Here is a 6,682-nt window from a genome sequence, read left to right on the forward strand (position 1 = left end):
TACTATTCATCCTTCACACAGCAGCTGGAAATAGAAATGTTGTTTAATCCATCTGTAGGTGACCGGGAGACTGATTTTTTTTATTGACTGATGATCTTACGACTCTGTGCGACTGGGATTTAAACATTTATTCACATGAATTTTCACCGGAAAAGCTCTGTTTACATCAGGCGGCCACTAGCAACATTAACTAACAGCCTAGCATTGTACTTCGACATATTTACGTAAAATAAATGCTTACTGCACGTTTTTTTTTGCTTTTAACCAAGAATCAAGATTGTTTTACGTCCATATCTATAAAGAATTTGGGGATTTAAGCGTTTCTTCACAAGAATTTTTACCGAAAAAGCTCTATTTACATCAGGCGGCCGCTAGCTACATTCACTAACAGACTAGCCTTGTACTTCGACATTTTTTACTTAAAATAAATGCTTATTGCACTTTTTTTTTGCTTTTAACCAAGAATCGAGACAGTTTTACATCCATATCTAGAAAGAATTCAGTGATTTAAGCATTTGTTCACAAGAATTCTCAACGAAAAAAGTTCTTTGTCTGTGATTCCACTCGGTCAGCTTTGACGGCCTCGCCAACAATGCAGGCCCCCTATTTATCGGCCCCGTGTCCCATCAGTACACTTTGAAGTCTATGAAAATAAATATCCCGTATATTTAAATAATATAAATACAAATGAGCCAAAATGTTTATAATTACATAAAAGGAATGATTCACAGTTAAATCATGTTTAAAGTAGTTACCCCAAAAAGACACTAGGAGGCGTCCAAAGCATTACAAAAACAGGCAGGCAAATCATCGGACATGTAATGCCCAAGATGCGATTTGCAGAGATTTTTTGTGTGTATTTTATCACATTTCTAGTTTTCTTAGTGACAATTTCTTCTGGCAACGCAGTAGTTATATACTGTATAATGAGTTTATCATTTATTATTATCAATCATTTATTGTTCATTTACATTTTGCACCATGAACGCAAATGGTCTGCTGACAAAACAAATCCCAAGCATCTACAATTTGAACTTTATGGTTGCTAAGCGTACCAATAGTGGTAACCTGCAAACAGAAAATGATGACGTTCTAATGAAACCAGTAAGCATGTTGGCCTGAAACAGATATTAGTGTTGTGCAATATTGTTAAGTATTTTCAATATTATTTAGTTGATACCATCAGCTTCTCTATAAATGATCAGATTAATTACTGATGCATCATGGAATTAGGGATGGGTGACACCAATGATTTTGAATTCGATCCGATACCAAGTAATACCAAGGCCAAATATTGCGATCCCGATTCGATATTGATACCAGAAGTTCATATACAACCCTACAGGGTTCTCAGCCATTCTGATGATATCTAATGTACAATTACAGCAAGCACTAAAAAACTATTAAGTCTCTTTATGTCAAATATGCATTGCAAAGGAAAAACTGCTGCTTTTAATAACTAGCAAAGCAGTTTCCACACAAACTCACAAACCAATCCATCACCAACAAAATTTGATTAGTCAGTCTCGCTCTTTAACCACGACCCTTAAATTCATATGCACATAACATTTCCCTGCTACAAGTTGTATTTGATCAAATTTTAATCTACCTAAGTTAAATGTTTTTGATCTAATTAAAGAACGAATTAATAGTAGCATGTTACCGCCCTTTAATGGTAGACCATTAAAAACAAATCCAATGAATAATAGTCACTTGCCGTTTTTGAATTTTATTCTACAAACACAATTTTCAAACAGATTTTGAAATAATTCAAACAGACCTTTAACAAAATAAAAATAAATAGCAACAAAAAATAAATCAAGCATTTAATTGTTTGGAACATAAAACAATATGGAAAAATATATTTCACAGAAAAATAGATAAAATATTAAACAAATTATATATTAAACATAAATTAACATTAAATAATAAGAATTAATAATAAGGTCAAGTAAGGCATTAGGTCAGTAGGTTTCCTTTTCTTGTGAACCTTGAAGTCTGCAGCAGGCACAAAAATACACCCAAAAAATAGACAAAGAAAATATAATACAGTATATCAATTCCAAATATCGATACTTTTGCTTGGGGATCGATACCTAAAACTTAACGCGCCGGATCGAAATATCGATATTTTGGTATCGATCCGCCCATCCCTAATGGATGTTTGGACCTTGATCATTGTAGACTTAAACATTTACAATATTACCTAGAACATCAATGTTCTGCTACAATTTAATGTTATCCACCATTTATTAATTACATATTGATTAATTGATTGCTAAATTTCATTGCCTTTTAGATTTGGACCACTATTACACTGAAATACTCTATTTTTCCATTGCATCCACATTTTAGCATAATTTATTGTTTTTTTTGTCATCTTTTCTGAAGGGTTGATCAATTTCACATTGATTTGGACTTGGACCACGATTGCACTAAACTTTTTTCTATTCACATTCTATTTGTTAATTTTTAATGTTATTCATCCTCTTTCAGCTTGATATGATGCTGATACGGATTTTGGAGCGCTGTTATTTTTGAAGTAGGACCTACATGTATTCGCTGCAGATCCCCTCCCAATTCGTGTAAATGTGACTTTAGAGTTACAATCAAAGGTTAGGATTTCCTATTAGGATTTTTCAGCCACTGTCAGATTGTTGTGCAGTCAGGACTCATGTAGGTGGCTGATGAACTGTACTGTGTGTGTCTAAGCTTAGCAAGGCTACAGACCGTGCAATCACACCTCCGCCGGATCTGTACTAGAAGCGGCGTATCGCCCACACTCAAGATGGCCGCACGTGTTTGCAGGCCTTCTATCACTGTTATCGCACTAGAGGGGCTACTGCACTACAAACACACACCAGAGAGGAAAGTGTGATTTATCAGAGGATTTTAAACGCAGCCTACTATCCTTTGACAATATTTTACGGCGTAGCTAAAGGAAGCGACGTCCATTTTAGGAGGTCGACGCTAACAAGTTGTTGTGGATTATTAACGGCCGCACGCCAAAGGCCTGGAAATAACACTGTGATAAGACAGAGACAGTCTTTATGATGTTTTTTCCCTATATTATTACTTTTTGGGAGGCAATTTCAGAGCCAGGTGCCTAGTGTGGCTTGAAATTAAATCTGGTGCTGGATTGATGTTTTGTGACCCAGGTAGCAAATATTCATGAATTGCTACAGTGGTTGTGCAGGAAAACTACAAATGTAGGAAAAATATAAATATTTAGAATGAGATAAGTGAAACTCACTTTAGCATAATTTCTTGGCGCCACAAAGCCACAAAATGGTAGCTAATCACTACTTTAGTCAAAAAGAAAAAGACTTGACTTAATTAGATGTTGTTTCTTAGCACCAAAGATGCAAAGTTGGCAGCTAAACACAAATTTTGTCAAGATGGAACTCCTTACTTCACTTTGGCGTGGTTAAAAAGCCTCAAGATGGCTGAAAAAAGCTGGTAATTTATAATTTGATATGCTAACATTAGGGCTGCAGCTATCGATTATTTTAGTAGTCGATTAATCTATCAACTAGTTAATTCGAATAATCGTGTAATCGGATTAGGAACATTTAATGCATTGTAGAATAAATTTTAGGAGACGTAAAACAATGGCTTGCTAAGATTGCACTTTCGAAAGAGCATTAAATGTGAACTCCAAATTTCTGAGTGTTTCTTCAAACTATGCAGGGTTGCGCTTTCATTTAAAAATAAATAAAAATACTTGAACTTCGCCTCAAACGGTATTAAAAATTAAATAAATTACGATTTAAGTACAACAAAAGAACAATTGGCTAACTTGCATAGCAAATGTCCGCTAGCATAAATGCTATAAAAAGCTAAAGTTTTTTTATTTTTTATTTTTTTTTAACAATAATCTTAACAAATCGTTCAAAAACATGTTCCCACAAAAAACAGCTAAATATACCTATGAACTAAATTACGAGTGCGTAAAAAAAAAAAAAAAAAACATTAGCTTGTGTTGGTCTTAATTGGGAGCAGCTGGATTCAGCCATGTTAAATGAATTATGTCATACTCAGTATTGCCAATAGAGGGCAACATATCCCCCCCTAAATCAATTAAACTAAATGCAAACACTTTTAAAACAAACCATAATGACGTGGTTCTAATTAAACAAATACTAGAACCAGCAAAATTTGATTCGAAGCTTTCTTCTAGTAGAGTTCTTCGAGTTAATTTATTAATCGTTGCAGCACTATTTAACATATTAGCAAGATTGCTAGCTATTTTGCTATACTGTACTGATGATGTTAGTAAAACAAAATAAACAGTTGGCTAACTTCCATTACAAAAGTCCGCCAGCTTAAAGACTAAAAAATGCTCAGTTTTTTCCCCCACAATACTCTTAACAAATTATTCAAACACATTCCGACAAATAACAGCTTAATATACCTACGAATTAAAATACGAATGCATTAAAAGCATTAGCTTATGTTTGTCTTAATGGGAAGTAGCTAGATTCAGCCATGTTAAATGAATTATGTCATACTCACTGTTGCCACAAGAGGGCAGTGTATCCACCTAAATCAATAAAACTAAATGTGAACACTCTCAAAACAAACCATAATAAAGCCACTCTAAACAAACGAATACTCGAAGCAGCCAAATTTGATTCGAAGCTTTTTTTCTAATCGAATTACTCAAGTTAATTGATCAATCGTTGCAGCACTAGTTAACATGTTAGCTAGATTGCTAGCTATTTTGCTATGTTATACTGATTTTTGCGTGGTGTCTATTTGTTTAATTGATTGTAAATCAACAGTCAATTAAAAAAAGAAAATTTAATCTTAGCAGTAAATATCGTTTGGGAAAGTGCAAGAAGTAGACAGCTTTGACCTTTATGGAGTAATTTTGCCACGTCGTACTGAATACCCGTATTAGCCCGAATATAAGACGGTGTTTTTTGCATTGAAATAACACTAAAAAATTGGGGGTCGTCTAATATTCGCGGTCTAGACGTTATACCCATTCACGACGCTGGATGGTGCCAGATATCATTGAAGCAATCTTCTGTCATGACAGATCTCAGCTACTCTCAAGATGAACCAGTTTGCATTATTTTTAGTGCTGCAACGATTAATCGATTAACTCGAGTATTCAGTTACAACAGTTACAGTTAGACTTCACTTTGATGGTTAATGCAGTTATTACAGTTTTGTTGTTTTATCACAATAGATTGGTTTATTTACATTTCCAAAACCAGAAGCCATTCATTTACAAATGTGATTGCACATTATTTCAGATTAGGGCTGTCAAAATTATCGCGTTAACTGGCGGTAATTAATTTTTTAAATTAATCACGTTAAAAAATATGACACAATTAACGCACAAATGCCCCGCTCAGACAGATTAAAATGACTGCACAGTAAAATGTGTACTTGTTGTGTTTTTTGGAGTTTGGCGCCCTCCTCTGGCGCTTGGTTGCGACTGATTTTAAAGGCTTCAGCACCCATGAGCATTGTGTAAGTAATTATTGACCTCAACAATGGCGGGCTAATAGTTTATTTTTTGATTGAAAATTTTACAGATTTTATTAAAACGAAAACATGAAGAGGGGTTTTAATATAAAATTTCTATAACTTGTACTAACATTTATCTTTTAAGAACTACAAGTCTTTCTATCCATGGATCGCTTTAACAGAATGTTAATAATGTTAATGCCATCTTGTTGATTTATTGTTATAATAAACAAATAGTCCTTATGTACCGTATGTTGAATGTATATATCCATCTTGTGTCTTATCTTTCCATTCCAACAATAATTTACAGAAAAATATGGCACATTTTTTAGATGGTTGGAATTGTGATTAATTGTGATTAATTAATTTTTAAGCTGTAATTAACTCGATTAAAAATTTTAATCGTTTGACAGCCCTAAATGGTTTATTTTAATAATGTGTTTGCATTTAGTTTTATTGATTAGATACACTGCCCTCTGGTCTGCCTCATTTCACATGGCTGAATCCAACTTCTCCCTGTTAAGACCAACATAAGGTAAGTTTTTGTTTGAGATGTTTTTTTATGCATTCATAATTTAGTTTATAGGCATATTTAGCCATTTTTTATGGGAATGTGTGAACAGTTTGTTAAGAGCAGGGGTGCTCAAAGTTTTTTGCTCCAAGATATCTAAACTTTAGATGTTAAGATTTGAATGAGGCAAGATAACATGCTTTTTCTCTCTAATATATTGTTATAATAATTTGTTTCAGATGTACTGTATTTATTTTCTGTATAAAAATTAATTTGATGTTCAAAAAGTCTTATTTTTTAACTTGAGTCTTGAAAAACAGGGGGTCGTCTTAGAGTCAGGGCCGTTTTAGAGTCGGGCCAATACGGTAAATGCATTTTTAATATTTCATATTCTATTTAGCACAAGACTGTTACAGAAAGTAATTGACATGCATTGGTTTAATTTGAATGAATTTTCAACTCCTATCATAGTCAATGACAGGCAATGAGTTAATTACTTAGAAATACAATGTTTTCACATAAAACTTTACTCCCCTCTGGTGGACATCCTTTGCATTGCAACTTTAAGGCACACGCTGGACGTGATTTGAAGGCATAAAAAGTAAATATTCATTCATGAAATAGTGTTTGTAAATCACAGTGGGTTTTTTTCACTGTCATAAAATTAAATAATATTAGAGCGGGGAAAAA

The sequence above is a fragment of the Corythoichthys intestinalis genome, chromosome 20 (assembly GCF_030265065.1).
Source record: "Corythoichthys intestinalis isolate RoL2023-P3 chromosome 20, ASM3026506v1, whole genome shotgun sequence".
Classification (NCBI taxonomy): domain Eukaryota; kingdom Metazoa; phylum Chordata; class Actinopteri; order Syngnathiformes; family Syngnathidae; genus Corythoichthys; species Corythoichthys intestinalis.